This window comes from Lissotriton helveticus, chromosome 5_1 (assembly GCF_964261635.1).
Source record: "Lissotriton helveticus chromosome 5_1, aLisHel1.1, whole genome shotgun sequence".
NCBI classification, from domain to species: Eukaryota; Metazoa; Chordata; class Amphibia; order Caudata; family Salamandridae; genus Lissotriton; species Lissotriton helveticus.
The window spans coordinates 17,986,188-18,006,650 of NC_136065.1; positions in this window are offsets into that span (position 1 = coordinate 17,986,188).

The following is a 20,463-nucleotide window of genomic DNA, read 5'->3' on the forward strand; positions in this document are numbered from 1 at the left end:
TTCCACGCACCCCAAAGGACCCTACGATCAGCCCAGCTCTCCTACGCCGTGGTCCCCCGCACCAGAAAGAGCAGATCGGGAGGCCGCTCCTTCTCCTTCCTCGCTGCCAAAGCATGGAACGCCCTTCCGCTCCACCTCAGACAGACAACATCGCTCCCCATCTTCGCAAGAAACCTCAAAACCTGGCTCTTTGACAGACCCCCTCCTTGATGGAATGGAACCTGCACCCCCCCCCACCCCACCCCTAGCGCCTTGAGACCCTTACGGGTGAGTAGTCGCGCTTTAACAAACCCCTGATTGATTGATTGACTTATTTAGAGACCAGAAACCCCACCTTTTAGAGGCCTGTTTAGCAAGGTCATTCTGCATTCCACAGAGACAAGGCCCTAATTTAAAAGGTCACAAATGTCAACATGATAGCCTCTTCCATTATTTACAGGAAAACTAAAGATAGCATCCTAGCGCAACTTGAGCAGCCTGTTCTCCTAGCCCACAGCTTCTGCTCATTCTGAGGCTGACAAAGGCGAAAGGCCTTCCTAATTCCTCCTAACCTGCAATAATTCACTCTATTTTGAAAAATAATTTCTCCTTTTTAGGCGCTAAAAATTATCTCTATTCCCAGATTATTAAACAACAGTTACTGTGAATAATTCACCAAACCTAATAACACACATACCAGTTTTAGAACAAATGCTTGTTGCAATGGTACTCATTTCATCAACCTTAAATGGATCTCACTGGGTCATTTAAAAGCAAACCCCAAATGGGGACAGTCTGCAAATTTGTATTACACCTAAATGTATGCATTTACTGAAGCCTAAAGCACTTTAAAGCTATCATAAATGGCAAGAATGCTGTTTTAAATGGTCTATTTTACCCAAATTCGACTTTGATGTTTGGGGCACTTAAAAATAAATATCCTATACTTGTGATACATATTAATCATCCTCCCTCGGAATGTTCTTTACAAATTACAGAGATTTTTAATCAGACATATCCCATGTAGATCTTTAGAAAAATGAGTTTTGTACGCCTGCGCTAAGTGAAATTCCATATGCTAATGTTCTCATTATGCGGTATAGCACAACTTAAATTACATTTTAATGCTAGGATGTCATAGTATGAGCATTAAGCTTCATGAATAGTAAAAAACGAATTTTGTAGCACTTATTTTTAATAATAATTTTTCATAATTAATATTTTTTTTTTAATAAACCCAATTATTTTTGATAATTCCACATATAAGAGCAAGCTGCATCCCTTGCCTATCATTTTTAGACGCATTCATTTATAAGCCCAAGCACAGATGCCTAACTTGAAACATGACAAAAGGTTTGCGCCATTTTTTTCTTTCTAAAAAGGACAATTTTATTTAGCAACAGACCCAAGAATATGCTTACAAAATGTTGCTTAATAGACGGAAAACATCAAGAAAAACCACGAACAGACATTAAGCTCATTTCAGACATAAATAGAAAGGGGTCAAAACACTCAGGACACACAATACAGCGCGCTTTAGCCATGCATCTCGTGAATAGCGCCATCGCTATGTACTTACAGAAGTTGCACTAATGGGAAACCCACATAGACATTTAAACACACATTTAACCCACAAATCAATACTCAGGACAGAAACCAAGGACAGCCCACAGACTGTACTTAATCCAAACCATTTGTAAATATTAGTTGTAAGTCATATTTACAAGAAACGCTTCTCAATTGTGTTTCAAAAAGACTGCAAAAACAGCCCAACAGACTGATGTTTGTCCAAGAAGCGAAAATACACTCAATTCACTAGCTTTGGCTAGCAGAACACCAAACAAAATCGTTCTGCATATCTTCATTCATAAAACTGTGCAGAACAAAGGATCTTTGCTTTGTATTATGTCATATTTTAATTCCCTGGGAATACAAAATCACCAAGGAAGAAATATGTTTGTAAATCTAAACCTATTTAGATATTAACTTTAGGGGGGCCGGCTAATTTACTTCACATCACACTATGGTACCTTCCAAAATAGCAGCACATTTTTCCATGTGAGCTTACAAACAGGCATGCCAAAAATACTGCGGAATACCCAAGTATTATAATCAAAGTGGTGCTTAAGGTACTTTTCGTACGTGCACCGTTCAACTAAACCAAATGGAGAAATATCTCCTCATTACCTGCCTACACAAATTGCAATTCGCATATCCAAACCTATACAAATCCAAAGTTGGCCAACACAAATTCCAAAGTTCCAAAGCTACAGTCCCAAATTTGCAAAGATTAGGCATCTTATAGCTCACTAATCTAGCTTCAAACTTCAAGGGGTTATCTCTACCAATACACTCGCAAATATACGAGCCCCTCGGCTTTGGTAATTTGCAATAACCAAATCAAAAAACCAAGAAACCAAACCCCTCGGCTTTGGTAATTGCAATAACCAAATCAAAACCAAGAAACCAAACAAAGCCGTGGGAGCAACCCACTTGTACTTCTTATTTTTACTAATCAAAAGGTTATCCAAATTCTAACTGTCAAGTTCTACATGACCTAACGGTCTTTTTTAGAATACTCACGCCAAAAAGGTTCTCAGTCAGGAGTGACATCATGTGGAGGATCACAATCAGGAAGATCAGAAATATACTGGGCTGCAGAATCAAAGAATCTCCAGAATCCCTGTGCACAGAGTACCTCCTTAGTAGAATCCTGTTCTGTCCTCCTCAGTAGATTTCAGTCCTCTGACCAGATCACTCCCACAGAAAGTCACTTCTCTGATGAAGCCCACGTTGGCCGCGCCATTTGAAGAACTGTAATCTTCATTCTCAGGGAATACTTACTAAAAAAAAAAGAACTTGGCACAGAAGCTGAAAATATGAAAAGACATCTTTATTAAATTTAATAAGTGAGGCCACGTCACACAGAAGCCGTAGCAACTGAATGAGGTAGTCTGAGGAATACAGAGAACAGAGGCCTTATATATATGCTCAGGGTTACAAAACTCAGCATATAAGTAAGGGGCAGTCCTTGCTTTTGCAAGCATGCAAAATGCCTAACATTCCTTCTTACACAAGCTGGATAAACCCATAATAAAAGGACCACAACCCATATCATAAACAGACCATAAAAGAAGGAACAGAAAACAGATAAGGGGTGTGTGTGTGTGCATACCAAACTCTACAATGTCCTGTGCTTTGATCCTCAATCTTGATCAGCTAAAGGGCAGGAACTGGTTTAACAAGGTCAGCTTCAGGCAGCAGGGTCAGTTCACTCAGGTCAAACAGGAGTCAGCATGAACTCGAGCTAAGGTGTACATGTCCTTAAAAGACTAGTTCAGCCACAATCATCGGCCTATGTGAGGGCAACCACAAAATGGCTGCCATACACAAAATGGAACCCACGGGTTCAGAATTCACAGAACCTCAAGAGAAGGAGCTACAAAATTCTCCCACTTTTGGTTCAACTAATGAAAAGTCCTTACTGGGGTTTGATCTTATTTCCCTTTTCATGCTTAAAGTGTAAACCCACCTGGTTTAGTCAAATGAATACTCATGAGCAAGGTACTTAACTTGAGATGATATCTTTTTCTATTTTTCGATTTCAAATCTTATTTTTTCATTAAGGTAGAACAGTGACAAACATATGTACTTGTGACTTAAAAATTTACAAACAGAAAAATCAAATAATGAGAGTTAATAAAACAAAGGTAGATGTTACATTTTACACATAGACATTTTATGTGCAACTTATGCGCAGTCCAACTGGAATGTAATGCTGGGACCTACTGTCCTTGTGTTCTCATACATTTTTAGTGATAGAGTGAGGTCCTGTGGAGGTCAGAGCAAAGCTCGATTTTTTACTTTGTAGGCAACCTTAATTGTTCTTTAGCATATGGTGCCTCGTGCTCCGATCACTTGTACGTGGTGGCTCTTGGCCTCAGTTTGTGTTATGCCAGCCTCAGTTTGTGATATGCCAAGGCATTTCGATCTTTTTCGATATTTTTGTACTTACCATTATGAAGATAGGAAGTCGATATATTTGACAAAGATATTTATGTCTCGATATTCGTGTAACTTGATATTCTGGTATTTGATATTCTGTCAGTGATCCGCCACTCATGATACTGTGCCAAGATCAGTGAAGCCACACATGATACTGTGCTAAGATCAGTGACACCACTCATGATACTGTGCCAAGATCAGTGACACCACTCATGTTACTGTGCCAAGATCAGTGACGCCACACATGATACTGTGCCAAGATCAGTGACGCCACACAATACTGTGCCAAGATCAGTGACGCCACTCATGATACTGTATCAAGATCAGTGAAGCCACTCATGATACTGTGCCAAGATCAGTGACACCACACATGATTCTGTGCCAAGATCAGTGACGTCACTCATGATACTGTATCAAGATCAGTGACGCCACTCATGATACTGTGCTAAGATCAGTGACGCCACTCATGATACTGTGCCAAGATCAGTGACGCCACTCATGATACTGTGCCAAGATCATTGATGCCACTCATGATACTGTATCAAGATCAGTGATACCACTCATGATACTGAGGCAAGATCAGTGACACCACACATGATACTGTGCCAAGATCAGTGACGCCACTCATGATACTGTATCAAGACTAGTGTTGCCACTCATGATACTGTGCCAAGATCAGTGACGCCACTCATGATACTGTATCAAGATCAGTGACGCCACTCATGATACTGTATCAAGATCAGTGACGCCACTCATGATACTGTGCCAAGATCAGTGATGTCACTCATAATACTGTATCAAGATCAGTGACGGCACTCATGATTCTGTGCCAAGATCAGTGACGCCACTCATTATACTGTATCAAGATCAATGACGCCACTCATGATACTGAGGCAAGATCAGTGACACCCCTCCATGATACTGTGCTAAGATCAGTGACACCCCTCCATGATACTGTGCTAAGATGAGTGACCCCCCATGACACTGTGCCAAGACCAGTGACACCACCTCCTGATACTGAGCCAAGATCAGTGATGCCACTCATGATACAGTGCCAAGATCAGTGACGCCCCCTCAAGATACTGAGCCAAGATCAGTGACACCACTCATGATACTGTGCCAAGATCAGTGACTCCACACATGATCCTGTGCTAAGATCAGTGACACCCCTCCATGATACTGTGCTAAGATGAGTGACCCCCCATGACACTGTGCCAAGACCAGTGACACCACCTCCTGATACTGAGCCAAGATCAGTGATGCCACTCATGATACAGTGCCAAGATCAGTGACGCCCCCTCAAGATACTGAGCCAAGATCAGTGACACCACTCATGATACTGTGCCAAGATCAGTGACTCCACACATGATCCTGTGCCAAGATAATTGACGCCACTCATGAAACTGTGCCAAGATCAGTGACGCCACTCATTATACTGTATCAAGATCAATGACGCCACTCATGATACTGAGGCAAGATCAGTGACACCCCTCCATGATACTGTGCTAAGATCAGTGACACCCCTCCATGATACTGTGCTAAGATGAGTGACCCCCCATGACACTGTGCCAAGACCAGTGACACCACCTCCTGATACTGAGCCAAGATCAGTGATGCCACTCATGATACAGTGCCAAGATCAGTGACGCCCCCTCAAGATACTGAGCCAAGATCAGTGACACCACTCATGATACTGTGCCAAGATCAGTGACTCCACACATGATCCTGTGCCAAGATAATTGACGCCACTCATGAAACTGTGCCAAGATCAGTGACGCCACTCATGATACCGAGCCAAGATCAGTGACACCACTCATGTGACGCCACACGATACTCTGCCAAGATCAGTGACGCCACTCATGATACTGTGCCAAGATCAGTGACGCCACTCATGATATCGAGCCAAGATCAGTGACACCACTCATGATACTGTGCCAAGATCAGTGACACCACTCATGATACCGAGTCAAGATCAGTGACACCACTCATGTGACGCCACACGATACTCTGCCAAGATCAGTGACGCCACTCATGATACTGTGCCAAGATCAGTGACGCCACTCATGATACCGAGCCAAGATCAGTGACACCACTCATCATACTGTGCCAATATCAGTGACGCCAGTCATGATACTGTGCCAAGATCGGTGACACCACTCATGATACAGTGCCGAGATCAGTGACACCACTCATGATACTGTATCAAGATCAGTGACCCCCCCTCCATGATACGGTGCCAAGATCAGTTACACCCTCTATGATACTGAGACGAAAAGTCTAACCTTGGTTAAACTTAAGACCAAAACTTAATGTAGGATTTATAAAAAAAAAAATTAAAAACCTAATGTAGGAGGCTGGCTTGATATATGGTGCACACTTATTCAAGTGTAGCACCCTGTACCAATCCAGACAACCCTTATGGTGTTTTAGTGGTTCAGACAAGCTTAGAAAGCTCTCAAAGTGTTTGTTAGCTGTGGAAAGCAGCCTTCAGGCATAGTCTAGGAGGAGTGTTTAGCAGCTTGTTTCACAAGTATCTAACCTCATAGTGCAGATTAAGTGAAAAAGAACCACGCAGTGTAGCTATAAAAATAGTTATTTATTACAGACACTCACTAACTCAATGCAATATCTCCTACCCTGAGATATAATTACAATTCACACAATACTTGGATAATACGACAGGTGAATAGCACAAACATACTGTGGGCTCTAGGGGGAGGCCAAACCATATAAAAAAATACTGGAATGCGACTAACAACCGAAGTCTGAGTGGACCCAAAAGAATTAAACGTGCTGGGGGACCAAGGAACCACCCGAGGTATGGACCCAGGAACCCAACAGAGGCCGTGTGCTAAGTGGTTACACAACCGCGTGTTCAAGGTAAGTCAATGGGGAAGTTGCAGTTGCAATTCTTATGAAAAAGGAACCTTCCCAGAGAACTTGGAAGACACCCTGAAGAAGATGGACGGTTTGAGAGTCACCCCACCCGTGGATACATAGGAGACCAGGTTACCTGACCCAGGAAAGCCAGGTGCATAGGTACAATGTGACGTCGGGAACCGCCGTGGACCTCAATGAAGGACTTCAAGCAAAGTGCTGCTGGCGAAGAAGCTGGAAGAGTCTGGTGGAACCCAAGGGTGGATTCAAGAAGAGTAGTTCCTGCAAGCAGAGGGGACAGAGTCTAGGTCACTCAGGAGTGACCAGGGGGCACAGGAGTCGAGTGCCCACCAACGTCAGCTGTTGCAGGGGAGTTGACGGTGTCCTTGTCTTTTCAGCTCGTTGGACCAGGTGACTCTGAGGGCAACCAGGAACTATGTACGAGCTGTCCCACGTCGGATGTCGATATTCAGGGGGTCGGTGTCCAGCGGGAGCACCAACAGTCCTTGGCAACCACTACACGTGGAAGAAGACAAAAAGGTACAGTGTTGGGACCAGCAAGGTCCAAGAGACTCACCACATTCAAGCAAGTCAGAGTAGGCCCCAAGCAAGCAGGGGAGCCTACTGGAATCAAAGAAGACCCTCAAAAGGGCCCGAAGATCTCTGGAAACTAGAGTCGCCCAACCCCAGCCAACGCGGTGCACAGGGACTTGGTTCTGGCGGTGTTGACGAGGGATCCTGGCCTCGGACTCGGTCTGAAGACAGTGCATGCCTCGAAGAAGTTGCAGAACCGCCTGTTGTGGTTACCAACCCGGATGAAGAACAGGATCAGCAATCGGCCTGCTGCTTTACAGTGCATGCGGATGTAGGGGAGTGACTCCTTCACTTCAAGGAAGATTCCTTCGGGTGTCTTTGGATGTCCACAGGACCTGGAAGGGAACTGTATGGAGCACAGGCACGGACGGTGCAGCAGGCTTGCAGACCGAAGAGATCAGAATCCGATGTAGTCTTCCTGGTTGCAATCTCGGTTCCAAAGGTGAATTCCGATGCGGTCAGTCCAGTGCGGTCGGCACGACTCGGTCAGAAGGTCTAGAACTCTAGATCGTTGAAGAGGACACAGAGTTTGATCTGAATCGAATCCCATGGCGAATCTGGGGACCCACCCTCAGGTAAGCCCACAAAGCCCAGAAAGGGTTGGGATGATCCAGGGGTCCCTCCCATGGGAGGCGCTGGACAGAGGGAAGAATACTCCCATGTCCTTTGTCGAGTTTCACACCAGAGTGGGGGCCCCCTGCTCCCTGACCTGGTTTGAGCTGCAGTATGCAAGAAGGGCACCAAATGGGCCCCTCAAGCAGTCTGAGTGGCGCTGACAAGCGCCCCCACCCTAGCCCAATACATTAAGTCTTGTCTGGGAGGTGGTCACACCTCCCAGTGACAGGAAACCTATTGTTCTGCCTTCGAGCTTGGCTCATCAGCAGGAGGGCAGAATCGGGTCTCAAGTCGGCAGCAGCCCTAGCTTGCTGTCAGGTTCTGGAAGACCAGAACCGGGATCACTGAGTACCTCCGAAAGGAGATTTACAGTCCACGGAATCATACCTCCCACATCGTTTACGGTGTGGGGATGATGATTCCAACATCTTTGATACCAAACATGGCAAGGTTCGTTACAGCCAGTTTAGAGATGGTCATTGCGCAATAATGCATGGCCCTTCAATTTATCGTAACGACTGATGCACTGACAACCCGGGAGAATGGACTCTGAAGGTTGCAGGGATGTCCTGCTCATGCAGGTGCACCCTCATACTTAGAAGCGAGCACCCTGCCTTTAGGACTGTAAGGTCTGCTGGAGGGGCAACTTATAGGTTTCAAATGCAGTGATGGTAGATATAAGGACACGTATCTTTCGTGCGAGGTGCAAGCACCAACTCGCACATGCTGCAATGGCAGGCCTGTGGTCAGAGTTTGGAGGGTCCCTTTTGGGTGGCATAATACATGCTGCAGCCCACGGGGGACCCCTGGTGCACCTATGTTCCTGGTACCTTAGTATCATATACTAGGGACTTACAAGGGTACCCCAGTGGTCAATCTGGAGTGTACCTCAGTACGCACAATGCATAATTTAGGGAGGAAGCACAGAGACTGGGGTCCTGATTAGCAAGGTCCCAGTCAGACTAGTCAGACAAACAGTATGACACCAGCAAAAAGTGCGGGACCATGAACGCAGGCCCTACTTTCTTACACTTAAGTTAAACTGAGCCAAAAGTCAAGCTGTGCTACACATAAATGCCCTTTGTGAATACCGAAAGTCATAACATTCAGACTTTCGAAGCACTTGAGCTTTGTAAATCAGACCCATATACTTCAGGTGTAAAGTTAGACTTTTGGCCTAACTTTACCTTCGTGAGTCGGACCCATACGTGCCACTACTTGAAGACAGGGCCAGACTTAGAAATGCCCCGAACACTGCGCTCGAAAGAACCGTAAGTGTGAGCCCCAGAGTATGTCGGGGTACCCCGGTGTCCAGTGTGAAAAGATGAATGACGCCTACAAATGATTTACTGACATGTCAATGACTCTGCCCACTTCTACCAGCCTATTAGAACTCCACACTGGCAGGCAATATCCTGTTTCCTATAGAGTCAGCCTGGCTGTTCGCCACAGAGCGCCCTAAAGCTCCTCAAAACGCTGTCCTGGCTTTGAGGAGCCCCCACCCCGTGACTTGACACACACCGGGCCGTCCCCAGGGCATTGAGGCGTTCGACCTCAACCTGCATACGAGGAGAGTGGTGTCGGCCGTCTGATGGGCACATTCAATCCGTGGCCTCTCAGCTGAGACAGCCAAGAACAAGACGCATGCAGACGCCAGTTGCGCTAGTTGTTGTAAGTGGAGTGCACCGTGTCCCCCGAGGGCAGTCTCTTATCACTGGTGGAAACCACACACAGAGCTGTGAGTCCCATCCACCCCCGTGGCCGGCAGCCGAGGAGTGTGAGCGGGCCCTCGGTTCACAGGTCACCAGCTCTGGCCGTTCCCTGGCTGAAAGTCGCCCCCTCACCTCCGGGAAGTGAAGTTTGTCTTCGAAGACCTTCCTTTCTCGTCTAATCCGAGGCACCCCAATCGGACCTCAAGCCCAATTAGGCTGTCAGTCGCCATGTCTAACAACTCTGCCCAGACAGAGGGCCCTTCTTCCCTCTCCGGACATCGGCGAGCCACGAAAACACCCGATAATCCCTTAATATTCCTCAATGATAAGATTATCCCCCGCCGCATCCTGGGAGCCCCTGTATCTGCGCAGTGTCTCATCCTTAATCCCCGCTGTTCCTGACACCAGGCCTGTCCGGCTGCCTCCAGCCCAGCGGCGGGGGGCGAGGGGTGCGGCGGCCACGACAGGCACAGGGGCGGCCATGACAGGCACTGCAGGGGAGGCCATGACAGGGCCCTCCATGGGCGGCCATGACAGGGGACTCCATGACAGGGGACTCCATGACAGGCACTGCAGGGGCGGCCATGACAGGGCCCTCCATGGGCGGCCATGACAGGGCCCTCCATGGGCGGCCACGACAGGGCCCTCCATGGGCGTCCATGACAGGGCCCTCCATGGGCGGCCATGACAAGGGACTCCATGACAGGGCCCTCCATGACAAGGCCCTCCATGGGCGGCCATGACAGGGCCCTCCATGGGCGGCCATGACAGGCACTGTAGGGGCGGCCATGACAGGGGCCTCCAAGGGGGACCATGACAGGGCCCTCCAGGGGCGGCCATGACAAGGGACTCCATGACAGGGCCCTCCATGACAGGGCCCTCCATGACAGGGCCCTCCATGGGCGGCCATGACAAGGGACTCCATGACAGGGCCCTCCATGGGCGGCCATGACAGGGCCCTCCATGGGCGGCCATGACAGGGCCCTCCATGGGCGTCCATGACAGGGCCCTCCATGGGCGGCCATGACAAGGGACTCCATGACAGGGCCCTCCATGGGCGGCCATGACAGGGCCCTCCATGGGCGGCCATGACAGGGCCCTCCATGGGCGTCCATGACAGGGCCCTCCATGGGCGTCCATGACAGGGCCCTCCATGGGCGGCCATGACAAGGGACTCCATGACAAGGCCCTCCATGACAAGGCCCTCCATGGGCGGCCATGACAGGGCCCTCCATGGGCGGCCATGACAGGGCCCTCCATGGGCGGCCATGACAGGGCCCTCCATGGGCGGCCATGACAGGGCCCTCCATGGGCGGCCATGACAAGGGACTCCATGAAAAGGCCCTCCATGGGCGGCCATGACAGGGCCCTCCATGGGCGGCCATGACAAGGGACTCCATGACAGGGCCCTCCATGACAGGGCCCTCCATGGGCGGCCATGACAGGGCCCTCCATGGGCGGCCACGACAGGGCCCTCCATGGGCGGCCACGACAGGGCCCTCCATGGGCGTCCATGACAGGGCCCTCCATGGGCGGCAATGACAAGGGACTCCATGACAGGGCCCTCCATGACAGGGCCCTCCATGACAAGGCCCTCCATGGGCGGCCATGACAGGGCCCTCCATGGGCGGCCATGACAGGCACTGTAGGGGCGGCCATGACAGGGGCCTCCAAGGGGGACCATGACAGGGCCCTCCAGGGGCGGCCATGACAAGGGACTCCATGACAGGGCCTCCATGACAGGGCCCTCCATGACAGGGCCCTCCATGGGCGGCCATGACAAGGGACTCCATGACAGGGCCCTCCATGGGCGGCCATGACAGGGCCCTCCATGGGCGGCCATGACAGGGCCCTCCATGGGCGTCCATGACAGGGCCCTCCATGGGCGGCCATGACAAGGGACTCCATGACAGGGCCCTCCATGACAAGGCCCTCCATGGGCGGCCATGACAGGGCCCTCCATGGGCGGCCATGACAAGGGACTCCATGACAGGGCCCTCCATGACAAGGCCCTCCATGGGCGGCCATGACAGGGCCCTCCATGGGCGGCCATGACAGGGCCCTCCATGGGCGGCCATGACAGGGCCCTCCATGGGCGGCCATGACAGGGCCCTCCATGGGCGGCCATGACAGGGCCCTCCATGGGCGTCCATGACAGGGCCCTCCATGGGCGGCCATGACAAGGGACTCCATGACAGGGCCCTCCATGGGCGGCCATGACAAGGGACTCCATGACAGGGCCCTCCATGACAAGGCCCTCCATGGGCGGCCATGACAGGGCCCTCCATGGGCGGCCATGACAGGCACTGTAGGGGCGGCCATGACAGGGGCCTCCAAGGGGGACCATGACAGGGCCCTCCATGGGCGACCATGACAGATCAGTTCAGGGGCGGCCATGACAGGGGCCTCCATGGGGGACCATGACAGGTCAGTCCAGGGGCAGCCATGACAGGGCCCTCCATGGGCGGCCATCACAGGGCCCTCCATGGGCGGCCATCACAGGGCCCTCCATGGGCGGCCATGACAGGGCACTGCAGGGGCGGGCATGACGGGGCACTGCAGGGGCGGCCATGACAGGGCACTGCAGGGGCGGCCATGACAGGCACTCCAGGGGCGGCCATGACAGGGCACTGCAGGGGCGGCCATGACAGGGCCCTCCATGGGCGGCCATGACAAGGGACTCCATGACAGGGCCCTCCATGGGCGGCCATGACAAGGGACTCCATGACAGGGCCCTCCATGACAAGGCCCTCCATGGGCGGCCATGACAGGGCCCTCCATGGGCGGCCATGACAGGCACTGTAGGGGCGGCCATGACAGGGGCCTCCAAGGGGGACCATGACAGGGCCCTCCATGGGCGACCATGACAGATCAGTTCAGGGGCGGCCATGACAGGGGCCTCCATGGGGGACCATGACAGGTCAGTCCAGGGGCAGCCATGACAGGGCCCTCCATGGGCGGCCATCACAGGGCCCTCCATGGGCGGCCATGACAGGGCACTGCAGGGGCGGGCATGACGGGGCACTGCAGGGGCGGCCATGACAGGGCACTGCAGGGGCGGCCATGACAGGCACTCCAGGGGCGGCCATGACAGGGCACTGCAGGGGCGGCCATGACAGGGCACTGCAGGGGCAGCCATGACAGGGCACTGCAGGGGCGGCCATGACAGGGCACTCCATGGGCGGCCATGACAAGCACTCCATGGGCGGCCATGACAGGGCCCTCCATGGGCGGCCATGACAGGGCCCTCCAGGGGCGGCAATGACAGGGCCCTCCAGGGGCGGCCATGACAGGGCCCTCCAGGGGCGGGCATGACAGGGCCCTCCATGGGGAACCATGACAGGGCCCTCCATGGGCGGCCATGACAGGACACTGCAGGGGCGGCCATGACAGGGCACTGCAGGGGCGGCCATGACAGGCACTCCATGGGAGGCCATGACAGGGCACTGCAGGGGCGGCCATGACAGGCACTCCATGGGAGGCCATGAAAGGATCCTCCAGGGGCGGCCATGACAGGGCCCTCCATGGGCGGCCATGAAAGGGTCCTCCAGGGGCGGCCATGACAGGGCCCTCCATGGGCGGCCATGACAGGGCCCTCCATGGGCGGCCATGACAGGGCCCTCCATGGGCGGCCATGACAGGGCCCTCCATGGGCGGCCATGACAGGGCCCTCCATGGGCGGCCATGACAGGCACTCCAGGGTCAGTCATGAGAGACACTCCAGGGGCAACCATGACAGGGCATTCCAGGGCAGCCACAACAGGCACTCCAGGGGAGGCTGCCATGACCGGTCAATCCGTGGGCGGCCATGACAGGGCTGAGTGCAACTAGACTCAGTCGATTCATTGCTGAGAGGTTGTGACATGGCTCTGTTCATTACTGGGCCTGGTCTGAAATATCTATCAATGTATTTGGTCCATGGGTGGCCATGACAGGTCCCTGTGCATAACTAGGTCCAATCTGAAGTCTCTGTCAATGAATTCATCCTATGGGTGACCATGACAGGCTCTGTGGCTGACTAGGCCCGGTCTGGTACCCCTGTAGACAGTATCTCTCCGCAGGCGGCCATGACAGATCTCTGTAGGTGACTAGGCCCTGTCTGGAGTCTCTGTTAATAAATGCATCCTAGGGGCGGCCATGACAGGATCTGTGGCTGACTAGGCCCGGTCTGGTACCCCTGTAGATGGAATATCTCCGCAGGCGCCCATAACAGGTCTCTGTAAGTGACTTGACCCGGTCTGGAGACTCTGTCAATGAATTCATCCTATGGGCGGCCATGACAGGTCTCTCTGAGGTGTCTAGGCCCTGTCTGGAGTCTCTGTCAATTAATTCATCCTATGGGCGGCCATGACAGGTCTCTGTGGCTGACTAGGCCCCGTCTGGAGTCATTGTCAATGGTTTCACTCCATGGGCGGCCATGACAGGCTCTGTGGCTGACTAGGCCCGTCTGGTGCCTCTGTAGTCGGAATCTCTCCTCAGGCGGCCATGACAGATCTCTATAGGTGACTTGACCTGGTCTGGTGTCCCTGTCAATGAATTCATCCTATGGGCGGCCATGACAGGCTCTGTGGCTGACTAGGCCCGTCTGGTGCCTCTGTAGTCGAATCTCTCCTCAGGCGGCCATGACAGGTCTCTGTAGGTGACTAGGACCCGTCTGGAGTCATTGTCAATGGTTTCACTCCATGGGCGGCCATGACAGGCTCTGTGTCTGACTAGGCCCGGTCTGGTACCTCTGTAGTCGAATCTCTCCTCAGGCGGCCATGACAGGTCTCTGTAGGTGACTAGGTGACTAGGCCCGTCTGGTGCCTCTGTAGACGGAATCTCTCCTCAGGCGGCCATGACAGATCTCTATAGGTGACTTGACCTGGTCTGGTGTCCCTGTCAATGAATTCATCCTATGGGCGGCCATGACAGGCTCTGTGGCTGACTAGGCCCGTCTGGTGCCTCTGTAGTCGAATCTCTCCTCAGGCGGCCATGACAGGTCTCTGTAGGTGACTAGGCCCCTTATGGAGTCATTGTCAATGGTTTCACTCCATGGGCGGCCATGACAGGCTCTGTGGCTGACTAGGTGACTAGGCCCGTCTGGTGCCTCTGTAGACGGAATCTCTCCTCAGGCGGCCATGACAGGTCTCTGTAGGTGTCTATGCCCTGTCTGGAGTCTCTGTCAATTAATTCATCCTATGGCTGGTCATGACAGGCTCTGTGGGTGACTAGGCCCGGTCTGGTACCTCTGTAGACGGAATCTCTCCTCAGGTGGCCATGACAGGTCCTTGTACGTGACTAGGCCCCGTCTGGAGTCATTGTCAATGGTTTCACTCCATGGGCGGCCATGACAGGCTCTGTGGCTGACTAGGTGACTAGGCCCGTCTGGTGCCTCTGTAGACGGAATCTCTCCTCAGGCGGCCATGACAGATCTCTATTGGTGACTTGACCTTGTTTGGTGTCCCGGTCAATGCATTCATCCTATGAGCGGCCATGACAGGCTCTGTGGCTGACTAGGCCCATCTGGTGCCTCTGTAGACGGAATCTCTCCTCAGGCGGCCATGACAGATCTCTATTGGTGACTTGACCTTGTTTGGTGTCCCGGTCAATGCATTCATCCTATGAGCGGCCATGACAGGCTCTGTGGCTGACTAGGCCCATCTGGTGCCTCTGTAGACGGAATCTCTCCTCAGGCGGCCATGACAGATCTCTATTGGTGACTTGACCTTGTTTGGTGTCCCGGTCAATGCATTCATCCTATGGGCGGCCATGACAGGCTCTGTGGCTGACTCGGCCCGTCTGGTGCCTCTGTAGACGGAATCTCTCCTCAGGCGGCCATGACAGATCTCTATTGGTGACTTGACCTTGTTTGGTGTCCCGGTCAATGCATTCATCCTATGGGCGGCCATGACAGGCTCTGTGGCTGACTAGGCCCGTCTGGTGCCTCTGTAGACGGAATCTCTCCTCAGGCGGCCATGACAGATCTCTGTAGTAACTATGTCTGGTTCTACGTGGCACTGGCATTTCTATAGCGCTAACCGGCTGAAGGCTGCGGAGCGCTGCACGTGTCAAAGCCGGGCATTACGTCCATAAGTGGTGGGAGGGGAGGTCGGTTAATGCCTAGAGCCGGCCTCGGGGTCGTTTTGCACCGCCTGCTCCAGAGGCCGGCCCTGCACTTGCTGCCCCCGCTCGCACGGGTTGATTGCGCACGGCACATACTTACCGCACTGGGTGACCCTCGGCAAGGGAGGGGTGGCATTGTTCGGGCACCGCATGTCTCTCCTGGGGAGGGGGCGGACAGCTGTTTAAACTCTCAGGATGAGCTGGTTTCGGAATTTCTCGCCCTTTGCTGAAAAGTTAAAGACGAAACGCAAACCGACTTGGAGCCGAGGAGAGCCCCCTCCCCCCCCCCCATCACGAGACAGCAGGACCTGCGAGCCCGAGGGGCCCCACGGAAGGCAGAAGGGCCCGTGACTGCGCAGAGTACACCCCTGAGGGGCCCAGTGGCCAAGCAAAGCACCGCTCTTATTGTTTCGGTGCTGCTACACTGAGAGGCCAGGCATTGCATGGGCAGACAGACCTGGGCCAATGGCAGCGAGGCGACCGAGACGCCTGACACATCACTCCGGGGCAGAGCCTGCTACAGCGAGGACAACATACAAGGGATTATATTGATAACGTGCCACATCTAAAAACACGCTATAGAATAGCTCCTCAGGGGTGGTAAGCACCGCTGCATTTCTACTAATTGAATACTTATTCACCATCTTACACATACATAGAAAAACAATTCCTTGTGTGAAAGAAAGGAATGTTCGCCTCTGAAGATGAGCAGGGGATAACTGTGCATCCCAGCAAAGCCCCAGCAATCACTCAAGGAAACATGACAGCCACCTGAAGGTGAGCAGTGGAAAACTGTACATCCCAGCAAAGCCCCAGCAATCACACAAGGAAACATGACTGCCACCTGAAGGTGAGCAGTGGATAACTGTACATCCCAGCAAAGCCCCCAGCAATCACACAAGGACACATGACTGCCACCTGAAGGTGAGCAGTGGAAAACTGTACATCAGAACAGAGCGAAGCACCCAGCAATCACACAAGGACACATGACAGCCACCTGAGGGTGAGCAGTGGAAAACTGTACATCCCAGCAAAGCCCCAGCAATCACACAAGGAAACATGACTGCCACCTGAAGGTGAACAGTGGATAACTGTACATCCAAGCAAAGCCCCAGCAATCATACAAGGAAACATGACAGCCACCTGAAGGTGAGCAGTGGAAAACTGTACATCAGAACAGAGCGAAGCACCCAGCAATCACACAAGGACACATGACAGCCACCTGAGGGTGAGCAGTGGAAAACTGTACATCCCAGCAAAGCCCCAGCAATCACACAAGGAAACATGACTGCCACCTGAAGGTGAGCAGTGGAAAACTACATCCAAGCAAAGCCCCCAGCAATCACACAAGGAAACATGACTGCCACCTGAAGGTGAGCAGTGGAAAACTGTACATCAGAACAGAGCGAAGCACCCAGCAATCACACAAGGAAACATGACTGCCACCTGAAGGTGAGCAGTGGAAAACTGTACATCAGAACAGAGCGAAGCACCCAGCAATCACACAAGGACACATGACAGCCACCTGAGGGTGAGCAGTGGAAAACTGTACATCCCAGCAAAGCCCCAGCAATCACACAAGGAAACATGACTGCCACCTGAAGGTGAACAGTGGATAACTGTACATCCAAGCAAAGCCCCAGCAATCATACAAGGAAACATGACAGCCACCTGAAGGTGAGCAGTGGAAAACTGTACATCAGAACAGAGCGAAGCACCCAGCAATCACACAAGGACACATGACAGCCACCTGAGGGTGAGCAGTGGAAAACTGTACATCCCAGCAAAGCCCCAGCAATCACACAAGGAAACATGACTGCCACCTGAAGGTGAGCAGTGGAAAACTACATCCAAGCAAAGCCCCCAGCAATCACACAAGGAAACATGACTGCCACCTGAAGGTGAGCAGTGGAAAACTGTACATCAGAACAGAGCGAAGCACCCAGCAATCACACAAGGAAACATGACTGCCACCTGAAGGTGAGCAGTGGAAAACTGTACATCAGAACAGAGCGAAGCACCCAGCAATCACACAAGGACACATGACAGCCACCTGAGGGTGAGCAGTGGAAAACTGTACATCCCAGCAAAGCCCCAGCAATCACACAAGGAAACATGACTGCCACCTGAAGGTGAGCAGTGGAAAACTACATCCAAGCAAAGCCCCCAGCAATCACACAAGGAAACATGACTGCCACCTGAAGGCGAGCAGTGGAAAACTGTACATCAGAACAGAGCGAAGCACCCAGCAATCACACAAGGAAACATGACTGCCACCTGAAGGTGAGCAGTGGAAAACTGTACATCAGAACAGAGCGAAGCACCCAGCAATCACACAAGGAAACATGACTGCCACCTGAAGGTGAGCAGTGGAAAACTGTACATCAGAACAGAGCGAAGCACCCAGCAATCATACAAGGAAACATGACAGACACCTGAAGGTGAGAGGTGGACAACTGTACATCCAATCAAAGCCCCCAGCAAGCACAAAAGGAAACATGACTGCCACCTGAAGGTGAGCAGTGGAAAACTGTACATCCCAGCAAAGCCCCAGCAATCACACAAGGAAACATGACTGACACCTGAAGGTGAGCAGTGGAAAACTGTACATCCCAGCAAAGCCCCAGCAATCACACAAGGAAACATGACTGACACCTGAAGGTGAGAGGTGGAAAACTGTCCATCCAATCAAACCCCCTGCAATCATACAAGGAAACATGACTGCCACCTGAGGGTGAGCAGTGGAGAACTGTACATCAGAACAGAGCGAAGCCCCAGCAATCACACAAGGAAACATGACTGCCACCTGAAGGTGAGCAGTGGAAAACTGTACATCCCAGCAAAGCCCCAGCAATCACACAAGGAAACATGACTGCCACCTGAAGGTGAGCAGTGGAAAACTGTACATCCCAGCAAAGCCCCAGCAATCACACAAGGACACATGACAGCCACCTGAAGGTGAGCAGTGGAAAACTGTACATCCCAGCAAAGCCCCCAGCAATCACACAAGGAAACATGACAGTCACCTGAAGATGAGCAGTGGAAAACTGTACATCCAAGCAAAGCCCCCAGCAATCACACAAGGAAACATGACAGTCACCTGAAGATGAGCAGTGGAAAACTGTACATCCCAGCAAAGCCCCAGCAATCACACAAGGAAACATGACAGTCACCTGAAGATGAGCAGTGGATAACTGTACATCCCAGCAAAGCCCCCAGCAATCACACAAGGAAACATGACAGTCACCTGAAAATGAGCAGTGGAAAACTGTACATCCCAGCAAAGCCCCAGCAATCACACAAGGACACATGACAGCCACCTGAAGGTAAGCAGTGGAAAACTGTACATCAGAACAGAGCGAAGCACCCAGCAATCACACAAGGAAACATGACTGCCACCTGAAGGTGAGCAGTGGAAAACTGTACATCCAAGCGGGAAACGGCCACTACAACGCGGCCGTTTCCACGGATACCTTAACCACGCATGCCGTACAACGCATGCGTGGTTACCACGATAGCCTTTACCACGCATACCTTTACTACGAGGTATGTAGTAAAGGCATATGCGGTAAAGGTAAAAAGTAAAAAAAGCGGACTGGGGGGGGTCTCCCCCCCAAAAAAAATAAATCACCAGAAGTCACGTCGGGATATGCAGGCAAACAGCGTTGTTTAAGAGAAAACGGAAAAAAACTTCAGTTTTCTCTTAACGACATATGACGTCACCACGCAAGAATTCGAGGAAAAGCTAGTGCGTAGAAATACCATTCCGTTGTAACGCATGCGTGGTAAAGGCATGCATTGCAACGGAATGCGAATTAAGAACATACAACCCATCCAAGCAAAGCCCCAGCAATCACACAGGGAAACATGACTGCCACCTGAAGGTGAGAGGTGGAAAACTGTCCATCCCAGCAAAGCCCCAGCAATCATACAAGGAAACATGACAGCCACCTGAAGGTGAGCAGTGGAAAACTGTACATCCCAGCAAAGCCCCAGCAATCACACAAGGAAACATGACTGACACCTGAAGGTGAGAGGTGGAAAACTGTCCATCCAAGCAAACCCCCTGCAATCATACAAGGAAACATGACTGCCACCTGAGGGTGAGCAGTGGATAACTGTACATCAGAACAGAGCGAAGTACCCAGCAATCACACAAGGAAACATGACTGCCACCTGAAAATGAGCAGTGGAAAACTGTACATCAGAACAGAGCGAAGCCCCAGCAATCACACAAGGAAACATGACTGCCACCTGAAGGTGAGCAGTGGAAAACTGTACATCAGAACAGAGCGAAGCACCCAGCAATCACACAAGGAAACATGACAGCCACCTGAGGGTGAGCAGTGGAAAACGACATCGAAGCAAAGCCCCCAGCAATCACACAAGGAAACATGACTGCCACCTGAAGGGGAGAGGTGGAAAACTGTCCATCCCAGCAGAGCCCCAGCAATCATACAAGGAAACATGACTGCCACCTGAAGGTGAGGAGTGGAAAACTGTACATCCCAGCAAAGACCCAGCAATCACACAAGGAAACATGACTGACACCTGAAGGTGAGAGGTGGAAAACTGT